The 8,549-nt window shown below is 45.1% G+C and overlaps 1 pseudogene; it reads left to right on the forward strand.

The window, feature by feature from the left end:
- The window catches only part of LOC134202390 (eukaryotic translation initiation factor 6-like), a 13,298-nt pseudogene extending 6,366 nt beyond the window's left edge, over positions 1-6,932 (forward strand).
- The last annotated feature ends 1,617 nt before the right edge of the window (positions 6,933-8,549 follow it).

Raw genomic sequence — 8,549 nt, forward strand, 5'->3', positions numbered from 1 at the left:
CCAGAAAATACGTGCAAAGTGCTTATCACCCATCTCTCCCTAGGCGCTAATTTCAATGTCAGTCACTCACGATTCATCAATAGCGCTACTAATTGGTTCTTTTTCCTACCCAGCTGTTCGATTGAATGTTCGCACTCCCCACCGTTACCCCAAATTGATTCAGTCTGCACACGGTGGTATGGAGTGTGCCGTCAGTGGCTTTTAATGAAATTAGGGCACCGATTATACCGATGCTGTCCAACGAACAGTTGTTTTATTATTGAATCAAACTAAAATCCTCTGGTCGCGACACTTTAATGCGGTGATTCTAATCACCCCTCGCCTCGATTGAGCAGGAGGAAACCAGTTGCATATTGCCGCTAAAGTTTCCCTTTCGCAAAGTGCAAGCGACCGAAGCAAACTTCGTGCTGCTTCTATTTAACTTTTCTGGTTCTTCGGAGATTCTTCGGCGTGGAAAGTTGTGCCTTTTGTCAAGAACGCCGAGGAGCCCTCATTATTTGCATAAGGTTTTTGTGCTTAATTTAATGTAGAGACTCCTCGTCGCCTCGGAATCTAGCAGATGTATGTGTGTGTGTTCGATTTCAGCACCGAGTTCTGCACAGATCAGACTCCTAAGTAACAAGGAATCCCCGTGTATAGTCGAGAAGTGTAACTAAATTGGTCGAAAAAGTTTAACTATGGCAGCTACTGCACTGGCTGGGATGAGAGTGCCGTGGTCGAACTGTCGCAAAACAACTTTAAACTTTCTCAGAAAACTTGTTTATATTTACTCCAATGGAACTGAAGTACCGTAAACCGTTTGATTTTTCATTTCGCGAAAATAATGGTTTGTATTTTCAGCTTATATTAAAAGGTTTTACAAATTGTAGATGGTTTTGCAGACATAATCAAGATACATCCACTATCATTATGTAAATTCCAGAATGTAACATAACGCACATTTTATGCTTATGTCCTACACTCAGGAAAATCGACACATACTTTATGGCAAAAATCCATGTATTTTGAAATATGCATATCATGTGTCGGCACATACCAAATTGCATACAAATTCACACATGGATAATGACCCACATGATAGTATGTATGAACTCATGTAATTCATGGGCGCATGAAATATATGTGTCAAAATATGGAATCATTTGCCCCCCATTGCAAAAATCCATGTGTAAACTCATGAATATAATGCGGTGTTTTTTGTGAGTGTAGCAAGTGATCTAATTTTGTAACAGCTTTGTTATCTTCACTTCAAGACTGAAGGGCGAACTACCATGATTGAAAGTTCTGATACAGAACTATATTAAAATCTGAAATCTGTCCGCTAGTTGGGTGTTTTATTAAATCCACTTTTAAGCTCAAGATATCCCCCGGTTACGGTACTCTACCAACAACAGTGATTTGCATTCGAAATATTCCTCATTGAATACGAAACCAACCATTCAAACCCATTCGAATCCATTCCCCATCTGCTGGTTGCTCACCGAGATTTCCATTGACAGAAGGAACCACTTTCGTGGTTAGCTTTCCCATTTGCATTTTAATTATTTAATTTCGCTTCAATCTGAGCCTCCTGCGTTGTTGCCAAATGTCTCGCCAATGTCTGATTCTGCTCGTCTGGAGATGCTGCCGACGCTCTGCGTTACCTACGCCTTATACCTTGCCCGTTGCAGCACAGCAAACAAACCTTCTTTCCCATAAACGGTCCGAGGCGAAGCCAAGAACTCTCGAAGCGAACGATGGGTTACTTGCAGTAGTAACAATACCTAGTGCGGCAGAAAACTTTAAATGAGATTGATCTGTTTTGTTACCGCAAATTCCCATTTGAATTTAATTTCGTAACTCGGCTGTCTCATTCCCTGGCGCAGCGGATGGACTGATCCAGCAGCCAGGAGCCGAGGATATGCGCACTTGCATTCGTAACGAGACAAAGATTTTCCTGGCTGCATCATGAATCAGATTCAAATTATCAGGCCATCCATTGGATGTCGAGGTGTTGGTTGTTCAAGCAGATGTTTCAATTTCAATTTGGCTATTGGCAGATGAATCGACATCTGACTAGAGATGTCGTAAATTAATCGATTACTTCGATTAATCGATTCATCGTTGTGATAATCGATTAATTTTGAATCGATTATTCCAACGATTAATCGATATAATAATCGAGAGAGAATCGAGGGTAATCGATAGTTACTAATCGATTAATCAGGATTTCTGACATCATAAGAATGTCGCTAATTAATTGATTACTTCGATTAATCGATTCATCGTTATGATAATCGATTGATTTTGAATCGATTACTATCCAACGATTAATAGATTCAACAATCGACAAGAATCAAGAATAATCGATTAGTTAATAATCACGACATGTCTACATCTGATGAATTAAACAATCATCTGATCAACGGAACTTGATTCCATCCATCGATTCAATATGATTGGATTTTAAAAAGGATTATCTCTATAATCTTTGATAAAGATATCCACCACATCGCGGGAAAGGATGGTTTATTGAGCTGGATGATAGCGATGAACAGGATTATCGGCGGTGGTGGAGCAAAAGGCTGACAAGGTGATCAAAATGGAGGCTTCTCCTTCTTTGGAGGCCTTGGTTTCAAGATCCAAGAGGCGATTGATTTCGCCCTGACTGCCAACGAGGGAAAGACTGGCTCTAACCTGAACCGGTCGTAGCAATCCGTCGAAGGCACCAGACACAGCCAAACGGAGGCGACCATGAAGGACAAATGCCGTCGCCTGACAGAGCAGATCGGTGCCCGACCTTCTAGCGACTTTGCCCGAAAAGGCAAAGGCACCAACCGACGAAAGTCAATTGACCGAAGATGGTACCAGGCGAGCTCAGATGAACACTGACAAGGAAATCCGGATAAAACCTATAAATTTGTTTTGCTTGTTTCGCGAAGCTCGTATTTTTTTCACACATATTTTAAATGCACTGATTCTGTGACTTGAAAATTTAATTTTTGGTGGCTTGATGAAGTTAATGCCATTAGAAATAAGTCTTTCGAGCTACTTGAAAGGAGGCTTCCGAACCTCTTGGAAGGAGGCTTCCGAACTTTTTGGATGGAGGCTCTGAGCTCTTGGAAGGAGGCTCTGAGCCTCTTGGAAGGAGGCTTGAGCCTTGAGCTACTTGGAAGGAGGCTTCTGAGCCTCTTGGAAGGAGGCTCTGAGTCCTTGAAGGAGGCCTGAGCCTCTTGGAAGAGCTCTGAGCCTCTGGAAGGAGGGCTTCCTGAGCCTCTTTGGAAGGAGGCTTGAGCCTCTTTGAAGGAGGCTTCCTGAGCTCTCTTGGAGGAGGCTGAGCCCTTGGAAGGAGGCCTGAGCCTCTTGAAGGAGCTCTGAGCTCTTGGAAGGAGGCTCTGTTTGGAAGGAGGCTCTGAGCCTCTTGAAGGAGGCTCAGCTTGAAAGGAGCTTCGAGCTCTTGAAGGAGGCCTGAGCTTGGAAGGAGGCTTGGCTTGAAGGAGGCCTGAGCCTCTTGAAGGGAGGCTCTGGAGCTCTTGGAAGGAGGCTCTGAGCTTGGAAGGAGGCTTGAGCTCTGAAGGAGGCCTGAGCTCTTGGAAAGGAGGCTTCTGAGCCTTGGAAGGAGGCTCTGAGCCTGTGAAGGGGAGGCTTCTGAGCTCTCTTGAAGGAGGCTCTGAGCTTCTCTGGAAGGAGGCTTTGAGCTCTGAAGGAGGCTCTGAGCCCTTGAAGGAGCCTGAGCCTCTGGAAGGAGGCCTGAGCCTGGAAGGAGGCTCTGAGCCTCTTGAAGGAGGCTTCTGAGCCTCTTGAAGGAGGCTCTGAGCTCTGGAAGGAGGCTTCTGTGAGCCTTGGAAGGAGGCTTCCTGAGCCTTCGAAGGAGGCTCTGAGCCTCAAGGAGGCTCTGAGCTCTTCTTGGAAGGAGGCTTCCTGAGCCTCTTCTCTGGAAGGAGGCTCTGAGCTCTTGGAAGGAGGCTCTGAGCTCTCTTCTGGAAGGAGGCTCTGAGCTCTTGAAGGAGGCTCTGAGCCTCTTGAAGGAGGCTCTCTGAGCCGCTCTCTTGGAAGGAGGCTTGAGCTCTCTGGAAGGGGAGGCTGAGCCTCTGGAAGGAGGCTTCCGAGCTCTTTGGAAGGAGGCTCTGAGCCTCTTGAAGAGGCTTCTGAGCCTGGAAGGAGGCTTCTGAGCCTTCTTGAAGAGGCTCTGAGCCTTGAAGGAGGCTCTGAGCCTCTTGAAGGAGGCTTCCTGAGCCTCTTGGAAGGAGGCTCTGAGCCTGGAAGGAGGCCTGAGCTCTTGGAAGGAGGCCTGAGCTCTTGAAGGAGGCTTCCTGAGCCTCTGGAAGGAGGCCTTCCGAGCCTCTTTGGAAGGAGGCTTCCGAGCCCTGGAGGAGGAGGCCTGAGCCTGGAAGGAGGCCTGAGCCTTGGAAGGAGGCCTGAGCCTCTTGGAAGGAGGCTCCTGAGCCCTTGGAAGGAGGCTTCTGAGCTCTTGAGGAGTGAGCCTCTTGGAAGGAGGCTTCTGAGCTCTGGAAGGAGGCCCTGAGCCTCTGGAAGGAGGCCCTGAGCCTCTGGAAGGAGGCTCCTGAGCCTCTTGGAAGGAGGCTCCCCGACCTTCTCAGTTTTGAAAGGAGGCTCTGAGCTCTTGGAAAGGAGGCCCTGGAAGGGAGCCTGAGCCTCTTGAAGGAGGCTTCCTGAGCCTCTTGAAAGGGAGGCGTCTCTTCGCGGGAGCTGCTAGGCTTGAAGGAGGCTTCTGAGCTCTTTGAAAGGATGCCTGAGCTCTTAAGGAGGCTTGAGAAGGAGGCTTCTGGAGCCTTGAAAGGAGGCTCTGAGCCTTGAAAGGAGGCTTCCTGAGCTTCTTGAAGGAGGCTCTGAGCCTTGAAGGAGTGCCTGAGCCTTCTTGGAAGGAGGCTCTGAGCCTCTTGAAAGGAGGCCTGAGCCTTTAGGAGGTGAGCTCTTGAAAGGAGAGGCTCTGAGCCTTCTGAAAGGAGGCTTCTGAGCCTTCTGAAAGGAGGCTTCTGGAGCTCTTTTTGGAAGGAGGCTCTGAGCCTCTTGAAAGGAGGCTTCTGAGTTCTTGAGCTACTTGAAAGGAGGCTTCCTGAGCCTCGAAAGGAGGCTCTGAGCCTCTTGAAAGGAGGCTCTGAGCTCTCTTTGAAAGGAGGCTTCCTGAGCTTCAGGAGGCTTCTGAGCCTTCTGAAAGGGAGGCTCTGAGTTTTTGAAAGGAGGCTCTGAGCTCTTTGGAAAGAGGCTTCCTGAGCCTCTGCGAAAGGAGGCTTCTGGCTTCTTGAAAGGAGGCTTCTGGTTTCTTGAAGCAACATGTAAATGAACGAAGTATAACAGTTGATTGGTGTTCCGCACAGTGATTCGTGATACAGTAATATCCCGATTTTATCACCCTCCCTGGTGAATATTGGAATGATTAAAATAGGGCATGTGACAAAATCGGAGATTTTTTTGTTGTCGATTTTTCATTTAATTTCACAAATATTAATCAATTTATGGCTTGGAAAGGCAAATTGCGTAAACGGTACCAGTTATTTCTTGTTGAAAATGCTTACAGAATCCTTCACTGTAACCCAGAAGTCATTCATAATAAACCACAGGCGGTAAAAGTTATTTCATGAAAATCGTTGTTGTTTGTGGTATTATTTACGAAAATGAAAAGAAGAAGATTCAAATTTTCAAATGGGGTGACGAAATCGGGTTGTAAACGTGATAAAATCGGGGAGTGACCAAAACGCTGTTACTGGATTTTAGGTCTCGATTTAGATGTACATTAGAACCTCAAAAAAAAAAAAAAAACAAATAATTCCTTGTTTTTCAAGAGACGAGCCAGCCTTGAGCTGAAAGTCTATGTAATCTTCTATCTTCTCTATATAATAAAAATGAAATGGTCTGTGTTCGTATCCGCTTAACTCGAAAACGGTTGGATGGATTTTTTTCATTCCTTCAGCAGATATGTTCGCCATAGTTTCCGACGGGTTTATATGGTATTTCCTAATCCGAAAAGTTTTCTTTGGTAGCTATGGTAGGAAAATTGTCAGTTAAAATATTTACAATACTATTTCTCAGGCCTAGTAGACATGACTATTCTACATTTCTAATCCTAGCGTCTTCGAATCAGAACTCGCCGAAACGATTCCAGTAGTTCACGCCAGTATAGCCGGGTGTCGGATCATCGGTCGGTTATCGGTAGCAAACAAGAACGGACTCATCGTACCTGGCAGCACCACAGACGTTGAACTGCAGCACCTGCAGAAACTCTGCTGCCTGACTCGGTTAAGATTCAACGCGTCGAAGAGCGCCTGTCGGCCCTAGGAAATGTTATCGCCTGTAACGATTACGTGGCGCTTGTTCACCCGGACATTGACCGAGAAACCGAAGAGATTATAGGCGATGTGCTCGGAGTAGAAGTCTATCGACAGACGCTGGCAAATAACGTACTGGTGGGGGCGTATTCTGTGTTGAGCAACCAAGGCGGATTGGTTCACCCGAAAACACCTACCTCAGAGCTTGATGAGCTGGCGTCGCTTCTGCAGATTCCGCTGGTGGTAAGAGATCAATCTTATTACGCCACTAGAAATTGTTCGTGATATTGAAAATAAATTTAATTTTAGGCTGGAACGGTTAATCGAGGCTCAGAAGTTCTTGCCGGTGGTGTTGTCGTTAACGATTGGTGCGCTTTTTGCGGAATGAGTACCACGTCTACCGAACTGTCGGTGGTTGAGAGTGTGTTCAAATTGAATGAAGCACAACCTGCCGGAGAGGACAAACAATTTACGAGCATCCTTGATTGAGGCGTAAGTGTATCCGGGCTAAGTGAGGATGTTCTATTTAGTAACTTTTAATAATTATATTTTCAGGATGTCGTAAGCAAATGTTTCAGGATGTTTACAAGGTGGGTAAAATTAAACTTTATATAATACTGCAGGATCTAGCGGGGAATGTAAAATAATATAAAATTCTAGAACGTATGATCAAATCATTATTAAAATCCGATTAGGGATTCGTAAAGTTGTGCGAATTATACTATGACTACTGGAAAAAACTACTGTAAACTATGCTTTCGATGACAAATCCATTGTAAAGCCATCAAACGATTATTTGGGGTATCTGTAGTCTTTGTGGTGTGGCTAGGGGGTTCTATGACACTAACCCGAATGTCACTATCCCGAAAATCATAGTAATATATTATGCAATAATTTTTATTATTACGTTTGTATATGCTAATAATTATCCTAATATTTAAGCCGCGTGCGCTCGGGATAATGCGAAAGAGCGAATGCCAGCGACGGTGTTTATTTAGAGACCAGCGAAGTGAATGAAAGCAAATCTGGCTTCACGACCTTCACAAGAAATTTGTGAAAACGTGATGTGACTTTCAGTATACCGTGACCTGCCCTAAATCCGCGCATCGCCTAATATGTGCACTGCATGTTAAATTCGTTCAAGAAAAGATATGAGGTTTTTACGCCAATTTGAGCATGGCCAACAATGTCAACTCAAACTGGCTTTTTCCCTCATCAATTCATTAAGGCTTCAAGCCAGATGGAATAAATACCAATAAATAAATACCGTGGTTTTCATCAAAAATCAGAACCTGGCTATCATGGACATAGTATTATTTGGTGAAATGTTCAAACATATTATGTTTGAACATTTCACCAAATAATATGATGCCAGTCATTCCGTGCCGATAGTTCGAACGAGCCAGACGTGTGTGCTGTGTCTCATCGCGGGTTTTGTTCGGTAGTGCGTGTCTATTGTGTGGTGCCTACCTACGGATCCAAGGCGATTACTGTCGGCGAGCGAAGTAGCTGCTTCTGGCGACGCCAGTGAAGCAGGCTATTGTTTCTGCTGCTACCTACAGCAGCAGCGCAGATAAGTGGAAGGCATTGTTTTATTGTTCTCCCATCTCTCTGATACAGAGTGGGATTAATTATAATACAGTAAATTAGTTTTTTTTTTATATACTTTTTTCTAATTTGCTATTAGTTCTAAGTTAGTATAAGAATTAATAGTCCTTCCACCTTGCGAGGTGAGAATGGAGGCAGAGACTATGGGGGGCGGTAGTCCTCTGAAAAATGTCCGCACACGATTGTACCATGCGGCTTCGCCTGGGCCTTGGGTTGTTTACTTTCGGCAGAAAGTGAAAAGTCTAGACTTTCTCGGCATTAAGCGAGATTTGACGCGTCGTTTTACGAAGCTTGATTTTAGTCAGATCAACAGGAACAAGCTACGAATCACCGCACCTACATATCAGGTGGCGAACGAAATTGTTAAAGACAAGGCGCACAATGTAGAATATTTAGTTTATGTCCCCTCGCGGGAGGTCGAAATCGAAGGTGTGATCAACGCAGCGAGCCTGACTTGCAAGGATGTACTTGCGGGAAAAGGCCGCTTAAAGAACGCAATGGAGTCTACCGTGGATATTCTGGATTGCAAGGAATTGCACTCAGCAACCATGGTAGATGGCAAAAAGGTATATTCTAAGTCAGGCTCGCTTCTGGGTGACGTTTGCCGGTTCGATTCTCCCAAAATATGTCGATTTAGAGAATATGTTGTTTCCGGTGCGTCTTTTTGTACCAAGG

Source organism: Armigeres subalbatus, unplaced genomic scaffold, assembly GCF_024139115.2.
Source record: "Armigeres subalbatus isolate Guangzhou_Male unplaced genomic scaffold, GZ_Asu_2 Contig120, whole genome shotgun sequence".
In the NCBI taxonomy this organism is placed as follows: Eukaryota; Metazoa; Arthropoda; class Insecta; order Diptera; family Culicidae; genus Armigeres; species Armigeres subalbatus.